Here is a 17031-nt window from a genome sequence, read left to right on the forward strand (position 1 = left end):
GTAGATTTTGCGTTTTTTTTTTTTCGAATTAGATCTTGAAGTCAATTATTATGCTTGTGAAAATTAATATTGTTAAATTTTAATAAAAAGTTTTAAAGTTAACAATAATATTTTTCATTAATGAACACCAACAAAATTTACCAATTTATTCAAATTATGTAAATATTTTTTTTTGACATTCTGTAGGTGTTTAAAATTTATTCATTTTATGCAGATAAATTTAATATTATGTGTAAAAATTAGAATTAAAATTTGTGAACAATATTTGAATATTTTTTTTTTCTGTGCGCGAATTTTTAAAATGTTTGTCAATTTGCGTAGGTAATTTAATTTTTAATTAATTAAAATTGTTATTAGTTCACCAATTCATCGTATACATTTATAAAAATTGAATTTTTTCAAAATTTTTGTGTTCTTAATTTTTACGATTGCAATTACAATTTTTCTTTTTTATTAAATTTCAACTCTGTAATTTAAATTCCCGAACGTTTTCAATTTATTATTTCGAATACCCGATCTGAACGTAGCGTATTTTACTATCCGTGTATAGTAATCACCGAAAAATCGGATTTTTTTTTTGTGGCGCGACGACGTTTAATACAGAATAGTGAATTTTTATTTTGAATTAATTTTGGAATATTTTTCACTGATATTAAGAGAAGAGTTTTCTAATAAAATATAATAATTTTGATTATTTCTTTAGATGGCAATATGAGCAAAGGGAATCAAAGGTTCTTCACATCAAAGGTTTTATTGTCATTTTATATGTACTTAGTTAAATTTATTTTCTCTACTTATTTAAAATTAAAAAATCAAATAAGATTTTTCACTTTCTTTTTTATTTTTATGCTCAAATACACATAAAATTTTTCCGTTTATAGCCAATTATCTTTATTTTTTTTTAAACCGTTTCTCATGCCCGCTTAGGACATACTGACTGAATACAATATCTATTGTATAAGAAAATGACAAGAAAAACTATAACAAAAACAACAAAAAATAAACGAAAAACCGTATTCTGTTTTGTTTTTTAACTGTAAAAGAAAAAAAAAATTTTCTGTTGTCTGTACAAGTACACATAAATATCATGTATGGTTTTATGATAATGCGAATACGAAAGGAAAAGAAAAAAAAAAAAAAGAACACAAGTTTTATACAGACAAATTCAGTTGTAAATTGCGACAATCTCAAAAAAATTTAGAAAAAGAAAATGCAAAATTTTTCCGCGATTTTTTTTTATGTTTTATCGTTTTTTTTTTTTTTTTTGCTTTTGTAATCAACGACGACAGTCTTTTTTCTTTTCTTTGTAAAAGAAACCAAAATTATGCGTGTACATGAAAAATGAAATGATGACGTCATAGTTTGGTCGTTTTTGTACTTTTTATACAAAAATATTAAAAATTTTTTAACGTTTTTCATCATAGATAATTGAAAAGGACCCCGGCTATCTTATCATTTTAGCAGATGATTAAGAATTTATTAAAAATTCGAATATTAAATGCAAATTTTTATCGAAAATTTCATCTTATTCCAAAAATTACGTAGGCACTCACGTACAAAATTTTTTTTATTTAATTATTAAAATTATTAAAAAAAATTTTCTGTGTTTAAGTCTAAGCACTTCGTGTGGTGAGTTTTTGTTGATATTAAAATTTGTGTTTGTATTTTTTTTTGTTTTTTTTTTTTTATTATTTGTTTATGATTATAATAAAATGAATAATGAATATTTTCATGACATGGTGTTTTCTCAGCTGTATTCCATGCTAATAATAATAATAATGTAATTTGTTAGCAGAATTTAAACAAAAAAAAAATAAGAAGAATAAGAGCATGAGAAAAAAAAATATTTTGTAATACTTACAGTAATTTGCAGAAAAGAATAGTAATAATAATAATAAAAAATTATTAGCAAAAACAGAGAGAGCATAATTGGAAAATTTGTTTTTTCTTAATTTTGATTTGTTGTTCTGATTTTTTTTTATTTTCATTATTTTCGTAAAAGAAAGACCGCGAATTGAAACCAAATAGTATAGAAAACAATAAAATAAAAACAAAAAGAAGAACAACAAAAAAATACAAAAAATTAATTTCAAAACAGAAAAAAAAAATTATTTGTATTGATAACAGAGATTTTTATATTTTCTCTTTTATTCTTTTCATTATTTACTCATATTCTCTTTCCATTTTCTCCTCTTCTGTTTTTTGTTTTTTGCAGAAATATAGGATATTTGAGTGCTTTTTAGCCATATGAACGGAAAAAAAAATTACTCAAATTTTATATTTTTATGTAAGTAAAATTTATCGTATTTTTTATCGTAAATTTGTATATCGTAAATTTTTATAATATTTTTTTTTTTTAAATTACAATTGTATGAAAAAATTTTAATACAATATCTTTAAAATAAAATCAAAAATATAAAATTAATAAAAATGCCAAAAATAATTTTTACTTAGAAATATTATTGAATTTTCAACTAATTTCTATATTGAAAACTTAAGTAATCTTGGCAATTCTGCTATAATGGAAATGATTTTGTTCTTACAGATTCAGCTTTTTCTGAGACCAACAAATTCTGATTTGCCCCCTTCATTATTTAAAATTATTTTTCTTAAAATAATTTTAAATAATGAAGAATAAATAAGAATAAATTTAATAAAATAATGAAGGAGCTATTCATTTTTAGCTTTGAGTTATGAAAAAAAAAAGAAAATTCTCAATGCAGAAAATTTGTTGAAAAAATATAAAAAAAAAATCATTTCTGTAAATTATTAATTTTTTTCTGTTTCATATGACAACTGTAAATTTACGATAATATTATACCTACTTAGTATATAAAATATTACTCAAATATTGAGGGAAGGAGCAACAAGTGGCATAAATAGAAATGGAGTAAAAATAAATCAATATTTTTATTTCAAATCTCTCATATTATTGAATCTAAATTATATTTTAAATTGGTTTTATACTAACAGAGTAATATTGGAACAAACAATACAATTTTTTTTAAGAAACAACATTATTACAAATAGATTAGAAAAGTTTTGGTAAACTTTTAATTAATTTCAATAACTTTTGCGAATTTAAGTGGTCAAACATGTTATTACATTTTTCTAATTTATTTTTAATATTGTTTCTTTTACCGAAATTATAAACAGAAAATGTAAACAAAATATGTAATTATTATTATTGACATTACTTTCTTTACATTATAATACATAGACACATACACCTACATAATCTGTATATATTTATTATGGTTTACATAATTAAATGCTTAATGAAATTACAACACCACGGTACTGTTACACTACAGAGAAAATGAAAAGCTATGGTTTCTCATTTTCTCAGTAATTTTCTAAATCTGCAAAGAAGAAATCTGTTTTAAAAAAATCTCTTATTTTAATCCTCTCTATTTATTATAACTTAATTTTCAAATGAGTAATATGAAATATGCTCAAAAATATTTAAGAGAAAATCAAAATATTATTTTCTCACATAATTTGAGTGATTATTTCCAATGAAATTTTATTTTAGTGAACTACGATTTTCTTATACTGTGTAATAAGAAAGGCGTTTAGGTGCAAAATACTAATATGAGCACTCTCGAGAGCTCAATCATACATTGATAATACTATTGATTTTTTTACAAGATTCTGAAAATATTGAAGTTGCAAGATCAAAAAATGTCTGTGCAAGTTCATCACGGTTTGTTCGAAAAATTCGAAAATTTTTGGTAATTATTATTAATTTACTTAATAAAAATCATATACCTTTAAAGAAAACACTAATACTTCAACAAAATTTGATCATAATCTAGAAATTTTAAATCTATTCAGAAATAAGATGAAAGGGACCATGTTTTTTCCAACATTTTTAAGTCAAAAAAAAAAAAAATAAACACAAATTACATAAACGCATATAAAACAATTTTTTAATAAATTTCAAAACAAATCTAGAATTTTTAATAAGGTCCAGTTCCTTTATGCTAAAATTAAAGACTAAAATAAATTTATAATAAGATAACCGCTTAGTTACCATAAAATTTCATCTTTATCTTAAAATTTTGAAATTTATGTTTCCGTTTTATAATGCAAAATTATATGAACGTGTTATAATTTTTTTAGATTATATGAACAACAACAACAATCAGTAAATTGAACGTGATGACATTTAAGTTTGTAAACATCCTTTGAATTTTTTGTGTTATTTATTTTTTTGTTTCACACTTGGTCTCACTAATAAAATAGAATGAAGTTAAATTATATGCGTTGTATACAACTTTGAGACTATAGATGTATGGGTATGCCTCAAAATTCGAAGCATTTATACATTCGATTCTTACAGTGTAAAAATCGAAGAATTAATGGAGTCAATTAATCGACGATGGAGTCAAACTCAAAAATGTATTCAAGGTATTTGAATTGAAGGCGAGAATTCAGAATTGAATTCGGAAAATCGGTGTTTTAATTAAAGCATTGAAGTTGGAGTCAGGAGAATTGGATTTGAGGTAAAAGAGTCAAACTTGGAGTCGAAAATTCAAAGCTAGTGTTAAACTCGAAGATCTGAAAACTGCTGTCAAGGAATCGGATTTGAAATCAAAAATTCGGAGTGAAAGATTTGGAATTGAATTCGGAGAGCCGAAGTCTTGGTCAAGAAATTAGGGAGTGGGACTTGAAATTCTAGAGTTTAAATTCGAGTTTTTAGAATTTTTCGAAACTCAAGTTCAACATAACTCATTTCACTCAGCACAGTACCACAAGGTTCATACAGTATCGTTTGCAAGTATTATAAATGTAATTTAAAATTTTTAATAACTTTTCGGATAAAACTAGAAAATTTTTTAACATTTTAGAAAAACGAAAAAAAATTCTTGAATTTTTTTTTTATAAAAAGTGTATAGTTTTATGTCCTCGTATAAAATCATCAGAAAAATTTATCATCCTTCAGCATATTGAGGAATTGTTTAATATAATGTTGCTCTAAGTATAATCCTTAAATAAAACCGGCTGTTTTAGTACAAACATATGTGAAGACATGCATAAAATTTCAAATTTTATAATCCTTGAATTCTTTTCCGTATGATGACATACGTAGGACTATACGTACATAATCACATACGCCTGTTAAACAAAATTGTGATGTATGTCTGTATGCCCCATAATTTCATATTTTCATAATTTTTGTTTTTTATTATTAAAATTTTCATATAAATTCTAATGAAAGGCTCATTTTACTTTTTCATATAAAATTGTCATTAAAGTCTAAAAAATATTTTTAATATTATAATAAAGTTCATATGGGTGTGAAGAATAAAACTGAGGCTTCCATTAAGAAAACAAATGGAATGTATGGGTTTTTTTTTTGTTTTTTTCTTAAAAACCTACGATTCTTTTTGATTCACGATTATGTTATTAGTGTTATTGTGTTACGTCATACATGATCATTATTATTATGGAAAGATTCTCAAGGATATTATAAACGCAAATCGTATAAAATGTGTATGATGATTTATTTAAACATTAGAATGTTGTACAGATGCACAGAATGATTGCAAAAAAGGAAAGTGAAACCAGCATTCTGCATTTAGATATTAAGAATTATTAGCCATTTTTATTAGAGCAACTGAACTCAGTAAATCGTCAACTTTTTGTTTTAATCGAAAGAGTTTTCGAACCGGTTTAATAAGCACTTTCATACGAGGTCTATTCATTTTGTGATAACAGGTACAAAAAGAGATATTTTAGAATCCATTTCTAAGTAGTTGTGGTCATGTTCGTTCAGTCTTTATTGAAATCGAAAAATTTTCAAAAATGTAGAATAAAAAATTTATTTAATGAAATTTCGGTGTAGCTTTTGATATAAACGCATAAAAATACCCTTCTGATAAACCCAGATTTCTTAATTGAAGTTAAGCATTCCGAAAATTTTATTAAATCAGTCCAGATATTATTCGAATATATTAAAATTAAGATACACACCCAAACATTAAAGTATTTCCGAATAGTCTTCTTTTAAAAAGAATAAAATTTTCTCCATTTTTAACAATTTTATTTTCGTATATTTTCTTTTGAAATGTTAAACAGGAAAAACTTAAAATAATAACAAAAGGAAAATAAGAACAACTAACATTAATATTCTATTCATAATAATAATTATTCATCATAGTACTAGCTCAGATCAACTGAATGTAATTCATTCTCACTATACAGCACCTTCATAAAACAGATTACATACAAATTCACAAATAATACGAAAAGAAATCTGTTTTTCTTCATATTCGTTTTCACATTTTCCATAAAATTTAAACAATATATGTTTATTAGTTTGATTCTATCCCCCAATCCATTCGTCTGTTTGTGATTTTGTTTGTAAAATTTCTTCCCTCCTTCCACTAGAAATTAAAGCCTTTAAAATTCTAAGACTGCCATATTTTTTTAAGTCACTGACAAATTGTAACATTGTAACTACTTAAAACTTCGCGACTTTCACCAGATTTATATAAAATTCCTTTCGAATGGAACATCTCACTCGTAACTAGCATTTGCATAGCAGGTACTTTGCATAGTATTTGCATCTATAGTCCTCTATCAAGTTTTACCATAAGTTTTACCTACCATAAGTTTTGAAGAGCTTCTGATCTTAACTGAAGTACAAAGAGGTTTTTCGAGTGAGAAGACCTCAGGCAATCGTCCCATAGTCAAATGTGACTGCCTTCTCTTATAGTGTTTACAGATCTAACACTATATAAGGAATAATAAAAAAAGGAAGATTGTTTTTTCCTTAAAAAGGCTTTGTACTTTTCCAAGGGAAATGTGTTACTTTACAAACCATTCATCCAATTTTATTATATTTTGTGCTGACCTTTATTCATATTGCACGTATATACAACGGTAATTGAAGGATATTTAAAGCATGTTTTCATTTATTTTCATTTTTTTAATTTTTCTTTCTTACACTAAAAAAACAAGCACGCTTATTTAAAACACAAACTAAAACCAAAATACAATACCCAGTAGAGTAATATTATATAGAGAACAAGAGATTTTTATACAACAAAAAAAGGATTCTGCTGATGTTAAAACGCAAAATCGCAAAAAAAAACAGACAGAAAGAGAATTAAGTGTAGAAATCAAAAGCAAATAGAAAAATTTTATATAGCCAAGCAGTTTAGGAAAATATAAGGGAAATAAAGAAAATAAATACAAAAATAATATTATAATACGTATAGATACTTGTCCGATGTGAAGGATGTATTACAAAATGGAATAAAAAGCCAAGGCAAAATAAAATATTTTAAGGACACTACGAACACGAATTACAAATATTTTCGTATTATTGTGTGTATATATACGGGTCTTTAAGTATAAGATATAAAAGGAATTTATTTTACATTTTATATAAAATTCATGTATCATTTTGTATGTCCGCTTTTTTGGTTCATTCAAGAAGGTAATCTTAAAAGAAAAATTATCTTGTTCGTTTGATTTTGCTTACTTGTTTGTCAGTATGTCAATATCATATTAAAATTTAAAAAAAAGTGCTTTAGATAATTGAAGTTGCAATGGTTGTTCGTGAATTCTTAATACTTCTTGATTGTTTCATACAATTTCTGCTTTCGAACATGTTGTATACGAATTACTGCATACAAATTTTATTGAAATCAAACTTGAAACTTCTTAATTACTACTACTAGTTATTAAAATTTAATGTTAATGTTTCACAAAGCAAAATTAGAATCAAAATTCAGATTTGTAAAAATTTTTAATTTGTTCAAGTGTAACTAATCTGTGTTCATAACTAGATATTCATAAATGAGTTTTGTATGCTTATCATGTATGAAACTAATAAATTTTGTGTGATTGTCAATGGAAATTCAATCTTCTCTTATTTTCCGATTTTTGTTTTGATTTCTTGTACATAACATATTTGCTTTTACAAAGGTATGAGGTATAAATAAATATATTCACTTTTAAATGGTTTTGTCTGTTGTGTTCATAAATAAAACTCGTTTGGCAGAAGCCAAACATTTGCTATAATTTTATTAAAGTGCATTGAAAATTTACGTCGTATAAAGCAATAAAATTGTATGTAATTCAAAAACTTTTGTCACCCTATGATACCCAAAACAGGAGACCCGGATCTGTGTTTATTCGATGTGATATGCAAGTAATTGTGTAAGCATAAAAAATAATCATATCGTTACTTAACTAAAATACAATTTTATATTGTGTTGTCCTTTGTTATTACAAGATCAGTCATGTTTTTTCATATTATTTGAAAAAAATAAAATACGAAATAAATGCCCTTATTGAGTGGATAGAAAATGTTGTAGTTTGTTAGATGACTTTTTTGTACTTGTAAGAGAAAAATTCCTTTTTTACATTTTTATTGCCTTACTGTAAATAGAGAGAATAAAGTATTTTGTATGACATTTATTGTATAATGTTAATCCTTTATTAAAAAGATGAAATATTTTTTAATTTTATTGTGTTTTGTTGTTTTGTTATCTTTAATGACCACCTAATAAGGCGCAATATCCCCTAGCCCCCGTATTGTTTTCATTCCAAAAATTCTCTTATCGTATTTCGCAAATTTCGCACAAAATTTCCGTTGTTTGTATTTAACCGAAATAACTTTCCTGTCTTGAGAAAATTTATGAAAGATTATAATTAGCGGGATATCAAATTTATCGAGCTGTTGAGCTTTTGTTTGTCTACCTTTATATGTAAATTTTAATTAATAAACGTATTTGTGTATCGTTTTTATATAAGATCTCAGTTCTTTAATGTGTTAAATAAGTTATCTTCTGGTGGAAATTAGGTACGAATAATATTGTTGAATATAAGCCTCACAATCGAATAAGCACCCGTTCAATAATTTTTAAATTTTAAGGAAAGTGGTTTTGTATTAAAGGGAGAATAATTACTTGATAAATAACGTAAAATTCCACTTACCTTCGTTTATGATTAAAAAATTTTGTAAAAATATTAATTGAACTCACCTGAAATTAAAGTAGAAAAATAGAATAAATCAGTTATCTAATTTACAAAAAAAAATTTTATATTTAAAATTCGTTTCTTATATGTATTTTTATTACAAAAGAACAATGAACAATAATTTCATAGTAAAAGTTTTAAATTTTTAATTCCCGCCTTTAACCAGTTTGATCTGTAATTTTTCGAAATATATTTGAGTGCCGTATTTAAAAAAAAAAATTATACCTTTATTTTAATTTTCTTTTTATTAAATCTTGCACCTAATTATAAATGTATTTCAAGTAAAATCTATATTGCATATTCACACACACTTAAATAAATTCAATTCAATCAAAATAATTTGGTTCAAATTTAAATTTTTGACATTAATGCGTTTATATTATTTTGACAATTAAACGCAACTCAATTCATATTATTAACAACTTAATTAAAATAAAGCTTTTTAATTTTAAAAACCACTTAAACACTAAAGATCATCCATCATCAATGTCAAATAAAATTAAAAAAAAAAAATAAAGAACATGGAAACGCACATAAATTAATGAATTTTTACACTGATTAATTAAGTTGTAAAATTATTAATACTAAATAATATTAGTACCGAAAACTACCACATTATGCGCGGCAATAAAAAATTAATATTTGCATTCAACAAACGCGTTCTACAAATAATTAACGTAAATTAATTAGAATTTCAATTTTAATTTATTATTTATAGAATTTTTTAAATTTTTTAAAAACACTTATTTTATGGTGTTAATGCTTCTTACCCTACATGTGTGTGAATTGTTTGATTATATTTGACAAATTAAAAATGCATTCGACATTTTATATTGCGTGCGTTTTAATATTTATATTTAGAACAACAAGTTGATGGATTAAAATGCATTCTAAATGGAAATATGTGAAAATGAAGGAAGAAAATTAAGTGGTGGCGCTGTAATCTCATATTACAAAAACCAAAACAAAAAAAAGGAAAAACTAGAAAAAATAAAGTTGACCGTATCAACTCTTTGATACCCATACGAATTTATTATCCTACGTGCAAGTAAATATGCCATAGTCGACTATGGGACTGACTATGGCTTTAAGCTGCCATATTACCATATTAATTTATACAAAATTTCAATAATTTTTGAGATATGGCCAAACTACTATTGAAATTGTATTGCAGCTACCACAAAGAGCCAAGCAATTTCACCGAATTTGGTCAAACATATTGGCCCTACTAATATATTCGCTTTTGTGAAATTTCAATTCCACAGCTTCTGAGATATAGTCAAATAAATTTTGCAATTGTATGGCAATCCAATTTAAATAGGGTTCTAGTATTTATTATAATGAACCATTTGTGAAAATTTGGTAAAATTATCTCAACTAGTTTTTTACTTATCGTTGGGACGGACGGACGAACGGACAGACAAAGCTAAATCGACTCAGAATTCGACGATGATCAAAAACATACACTTGAGTCTATATTTCAGACTATTATTTCTTAGCGTTACAACCGATAAGGCAAATTAAGTATACCCTTCGAACATACGCTCGTACGGGTAAAACTAGAATTTGTTAAATTTTGTTAAATACCAACATGCTTTATTTATGCGACTTGAATTTAATTTATTACAAGTTCGCGTTAATTGGTGTATGAAAATCTTTTATCTAAATAGAATTAAAATTAATTGATTTATTTTTAATTTTTTATATACCTAGTGGTTTTTTCATTAGATTACGAATTTTTTATGCAATTTTGTTGAAATTTTTTTTTTTGTGACAAAACACTTTGAAAATTCTGTCATGTTATTCTAATTTCTTAATACACAAATCTTTTGAGTACGATCAGTTAATACTCAAATTACCTATACATTTGTGTGCAATTTAAAAAGATATGCTTTTAATGAGGAATTTCAAACTTGTGTTATAGCTTTAAAGGCTTGTTAAACAATCCAAAACTTAAATTTATTGCTTTTACATGTTTAACTGAAGGTAAATTTTCAGTAAGCAAAACGTTTATTAATCGTTTTAGATTATGGAACACTGAAACAAGTACGAGGTATAGTTAATTTTAAACATTTCTATACTAATGCGTTCTTGTAAGCAAAAACTGCGCAAATCAGATTCTGAAGCGGCGAGGACGCATTTTTTGGAAACTGCATAGAACACTGAATGTCAAAATGTGCGGGCCTGTTTATACCTAATTAAGTCTAATTAAAAAATGGACTAATATATTAAAAGCTCTCATTTTATGTTAAAAATTTGATTTTAATGTTTAAAACTTAATTTATACAAAATAATTTGTTTTCGAATTCTCGCCAATTTTATTAAATTGTTGTACCAATGTTTTTTCATATGTTTTCATATGTCATAATGTCCCAATGTACCAGCATTGGATTTATGAAGTCCAATATTAATATTTTAAGAATAAAATTTTTAAAACTTTTCTGCTATCAATATTACTTTAGTAATATAGTTTGTTCTTCCTGGAAAGGAAAATCTAGGCATGCCTCTAAGCACACATATGCTGCTGCTACGCAGTGCGATGAAACTACGTGTACCGCGGCAAGGAAATTGTGGCCAAAGCTAGACTTGCGTCGCACAAAGGATCTGATATCTCTCCGGCGGGAGGATATTGGCGCGGTCATAGGGGTTTTAACTGGACACTGTCTGATTGGCGATCATGTTAGCAGGATGGGCCGCCCCGCAAACGATCTCTGTAGGAACTGCTGTGACCACGAGAAGGAGAAAACGGTGACCCACCTGCTATGCTCGTGTCCGGCGTTGGTGAACTCCAAGCGGAGGTTTCTTGGGTCTCAATTTTTTGGGCGGGTTGTGGACCTAGCAAATGTAAATGCTAGGGATCTTGGCCGGTTCCTGAAGAACTCGGCCTGGTTCTAATGAAGGAGAGGAGGAGGATCCGACGGCATAATAACGGGCCTTGGTGGCCTTGCTGTACCCTTCGAGGGGCCGTGTAACCTAACCTAATTTAACCTAGTTTGTTTATGCCTTGGAACTAATTGATAGATATGCAATTACCACAAATTCAATTAATTTATCGAATGAATATAACATGTGCTTCACTTGCTTTTCAAAATTCACAGCATAAATTTAAAATTATTTAAAGTTTGATTTCTAAATTTAGTTTTAATTGAAAATTTTACATACATTCAAAATTTAATATGATTTGACATAATACGATAAATATCATCGTCAAAATTTTAAATCTTTAATTCAAATTCATGTTAAGTAAAATGTATACCGTATACATAATGATATAAATATCTGCATCTGGTTCCAAATATTTAGGCACACTATAGTTTAGGAATTTTTAATTACACCCACTTTTAAGTGACTTCATATACATTATATACAAAAAATTGCATTGTGACATTTTAAATATTGGAAAATGTTGTTGTACAACAAAATCCTTTTCAAAATTATTTTAATTTTTTCTTTTTGTTATTGCTTTTTCTGTAATAGTTCTAATTCTGTCATTATAAAACATGTCACTTAATATTGAAATTGAACGTGTGTGTATGCATAAAATATACATGATATTATTATGGTGTTTAAAATCATGTTAAATTTTTTTCAAATATTTTGAATTTAATATCAAAAATAGTTGGGACCTACACAAAATTTACATACACTTTTACATACATAATTTACATTACAACTTGTACAATAATGAGCATGCAACGTTTTTACTATGCAACAATAATTTTACTTTGTCATACGAATATACGTTTTGGTTTCTGTTTAGCAAAGAGTATAACAGTTTGTGTATAACCGCATATAACCCTTATGCTTTCATTCCATAATTTCATTCTTTAATCGTTTCATGTATTTTTTTTATTAAAAGCATTTTTCCTACATATTTTAAGCATGCGAAGCAAAGGTAGACTACCTACCTCTCATAACTTTAAATGAATTTTATTTTATAGTCTAAGATAGTTATTGTTATTATTATAGTTTTCGCGTTTTATATATACTCACAGGTTATTGAGGTTCATGAAAATTAAACTATATATACAATAAGAAACTAACAGAAACAAAAAACTGTTGCTTTCAATTTACTTGATTAGTACATTGCGTGCTAAATGCACATAATATTAAAATAAAAACAAAAATAACAATAAGAAGAAAATTAAAAGAAAATAGTATCAATATATACTAAAATTACTAGATTATATACACTTGTTCTACATTATTAATATTAGAAAAAAATTAAAGTTACAAATCAATTTATTAAAAATAATTTTTTCTGTCATTTTTTTTTTATGATTCTATTATCGAAAATGCGCAAAAAATAATAAAAACCAAAAAATTCTAAATAAATAATAATTTTAGTAATAATGATAATAAAACGATATAATAATGATAATATCTAAGTTAAAATATGAATTTTACAAAGCACACGATTAAAATATTTTGCAATTTATTTATATTTTGTTTTATGTTCAAATATTAATTTTATATTAATTTTAAGTGCAATCATTATTATCCGTATTGTATAAGAACAATAAATCATTTGGAATTAGGGGGAGGGAGGTAATAATGATTAAAACGTAGTAGCCATTTTAATATAAACAAACTTTAATTAGAAATTGTACAAATTTAATAGAGTAGAAATTTTTATGGAAGAATAAAATATATACACTTAAGATTTATCTGGGAAAGATGGACGCGGTGTCAAAATCATTCAGACCAATTGAGTCTCACTGATCCTTCAATGAATGTCAAACATGTTAGCTGTATGTCTAGCTAAGACTACCTTAGGACGGAACACCCTGAGGATGTGCGCACTTAAAGGATATCAACAAAGTGCGATTCTATTGTTACTGATGTAGAACTAGATGATGGATGGGCTCGTTGATGAGATATTTCGTGAGAGACCAAGGCGCTAAGGGTTAGTTTGAGGACATTCTTTGTGATATTGTTAATAGAGTTCTAGGAATAACATAGGCCCGATATTATACTGTGGGGTTCAGACTTTCCTAAAAGAAAGAAATTAGAGGAAATCGTTAATCGAATACCTCAATTCATCATAGTCGTCATAACTATTATTGCCTCTGACATGTGATGTAGTGACATGAGCTATAAGAATGGCACTTGGAACGACTGATAATAATTTAGATGATAGCAAAAATTTGCATACTTCTGTATTACAGGGACTATGAAGACGTACCGTACTGCTGAAATATGTTTCTTTCTTTTATTAATTTCTCTTTTCGTTTAATTTTCTACAAAATATTTGCATATAATACCAAATTAATATTATGTAAATTGACTAAGATTAACACTTACAAAGCTACAATATAATATATTTAACATTTTATTATACTCCACATTATTACATCAATAAAATATAAGTTATGGTGTTTTCTTCTCTTCTTTTTCAGGTTCAGGAGAAGAGAACTGAAGAAAACTGAATGTATAGGCCTATGTTAACATGATAACATGGTATTCAACATAAAAAAAAAATGAAATGCTATTAACGTGTACGATTTTTATGTTGTTAATATTTTAAATGAGGTGAAATTAATTGACAAGTTATATGTGACATTTTGATTTATAATCAGATAATAAATGTGTTATAATTTATAAAATGTATTCGTAAAAAACATGCAATTATAATATTTTAAGATTTTTATGCATAATATTTTGAATTATACTACAAGTGTAGATTGATTAAAATTAAAATATTTTTAATATAAATCATTGAATAACAAATGGTTGTGTGGGTAGAATGTCAAAATGTATTCAAAATATTCGTAAACATTTTATCATTAATTAATAACATTGTGATTCAAATAATTTTAAATTTAATAATATTATTTTAGTGATTAAGTTTAACAGACGAAATATGGTTTTTGTTATCACTATACTAGATTGGTGTAAAAATAGTGGGTAAAAATTGGAGTAGCCCAATTCTCTCTATAAGCCTGTAGGGTGTTCACACGAAATTAAAAGTGAGACACTGTTGGATGAGTAAGTATATGGCAAGTATAGGCATGGCGCCATGACAGAAGACTTAACGTGTGATTTATTGTAATTCATACCTAAGAAGTTACACTTATGAATTTGAAGGCAAGAGGATTATTACTATGTTAGCTTAAAAATTTTCAGAGTGTAAAATAGTATTTTTTAGGTTCGTATCTTCAATACTTGTGGTTTTTATACCCTGCACTTCGTGAAGGGTATATTAACTTTGGTATGGAGTTTGTAACTACTTGAAGGAGTCATCTGCGGTATGGACATATATATATATTCTTGCTCAGCGTAAAATTCTGAGTCGATTTAGACATGTCCGTCTGTCCGTCCGTCCGTCCGTCCGTCCGTCCGTCCGTCCGATCGCACGATAACTCAAAAACGAATAATGCAATCGACACCAAACTTTCACAAGTTTTTTCTTTTGTGCCAAGGACGAACCCTATTGTTATTGGATTAAGTCGGACAACGGGTTCGGGTAGCTGCCATACAACTCCAAGAGTTTATTTTAAATATTTCAAAAACTAATAAAGCTATAAATATAAAATTTTGTATAAATGTGTCCAATTATATTCTACACATGCTCTAAAAATTATAATGGGATAGCTGCACCGGTTCGGGTGGCTGCCATACAACTCCAACAGCAAATTTTTTATATTCGCCAAAATAATAAAGTCAGATTCATGAAACTTGGCAGTCATGTGTCCAATTATAGGTCAAATATATTTCCGAAGTTTTGGAGGAATTGCTTGACAGGTTCGGGTACCTGCCATACAACTCCATAAGCTAATTTTAAATATTTGGAAAAGTAATAAAGTCAGATTCATGAAACTTGGCAGTTGTGTGTCCGATTATAGATCAGATATATTTGTGAAGTTTTAGTGGAATTGCTTGACAGCTTCGGGTACTTGCCATACAACCCCAAAAGCTTATTTTAAATATTTGGAAAAATAATAAAGTCAAATTCATGAGACTTGGCAGTCGTGTGTCCAATTATGGGTCAGACATATTTCTAAAGTTTTGGTGCGATTGCTTGACAGGTTCGAGTAGCTCCCATACAAGTCTAAAAGCTTATTCTTAATATTTGGAAAAATAATAAAGTCAGATTCATGAAACTTGGCAGTCATGTGTCCAATTATGGGTCAGACATATTTCTGAAGTTGCGGTTGAATTGCTTAACAGGTTCGAGTAGATCTCACAGGTTCGAGTAATTGCTACACAATAACGAAAGGTGCAGGGTATAATTCAATCGGTTTATACCGACTGAAACGTTTTTACTTGTTTTTTTTTTCCACCGACACAATTCAAAAATTTTTCCATTTTTCATGAATTGGAAAAAAAAAATAAACCTAAACCCGAAAAATTAATACCATTTGAGTTGGCTCTCACAGATTTGGTGTAGTTTTAAAATATTCTTGAAAATTAATTGCTTTTCTATTTAACTATATTGTTAAAAGAAGGTTTTTGAAGATATTTAGAAGTTTTCGTATCAAAAATTTTCTGAACCATTGAAATTTTTCAATTAAATTCTGTTAGTGTCATGTTGTTCATGCTGATATAAGCATGAACATCAAGTGTCTTCTTAAAAAATGATAAATAGAACGGAATATTCCTAAATTCAAATTCGTTAAGATGCACTCGTTGAAATGCAAACATTGCAAAAAATAAAATTTGATGGTAAATTTCAATTTTTCAAGGTCATTAAATAATTTTTTGAACATCCAGCATTGTTTTTCATTTGTCAGTCAAACAACTAGCATATAGATTGACTAAAAGTTTACCAATCTAAATTTAATTGGACAACAACAAAAAAAAAAATTTCAGTGCGTAAAATTGATTGCATTTTTACTGTCCTTTTTTTTAAATTGCCACCATCGCAATTTTAATTTAGCATTAATTTTTATGCCTGACATTAAAATCTCTGTCTTTCAAATGATTACGGAAATTTATTTTCATTTTTTTTTATAGAGGATTTCGCTTGTACTCGTATTTTATACAGGTTCAAAATCAATTTCGTAAATCTCGTTATTTTTATTTCAGTGTACA

The sequence above is a fragment of the Condylostylus longicornis genome, unplaced genomic scaffold, assembly GCF_029603195.1.
Source record: "Condylostylus longicornis isolate FDR11 unplaced genomic scaffold, ASM2960319v2 ptg000031l, whole genome shotgun sequence".
NCBI lineage: Eukaryota > Metazoa > Arthropoda > Insecta > Diptera > Dolichopodidae > Condylostylus > Condylostylus longicornis.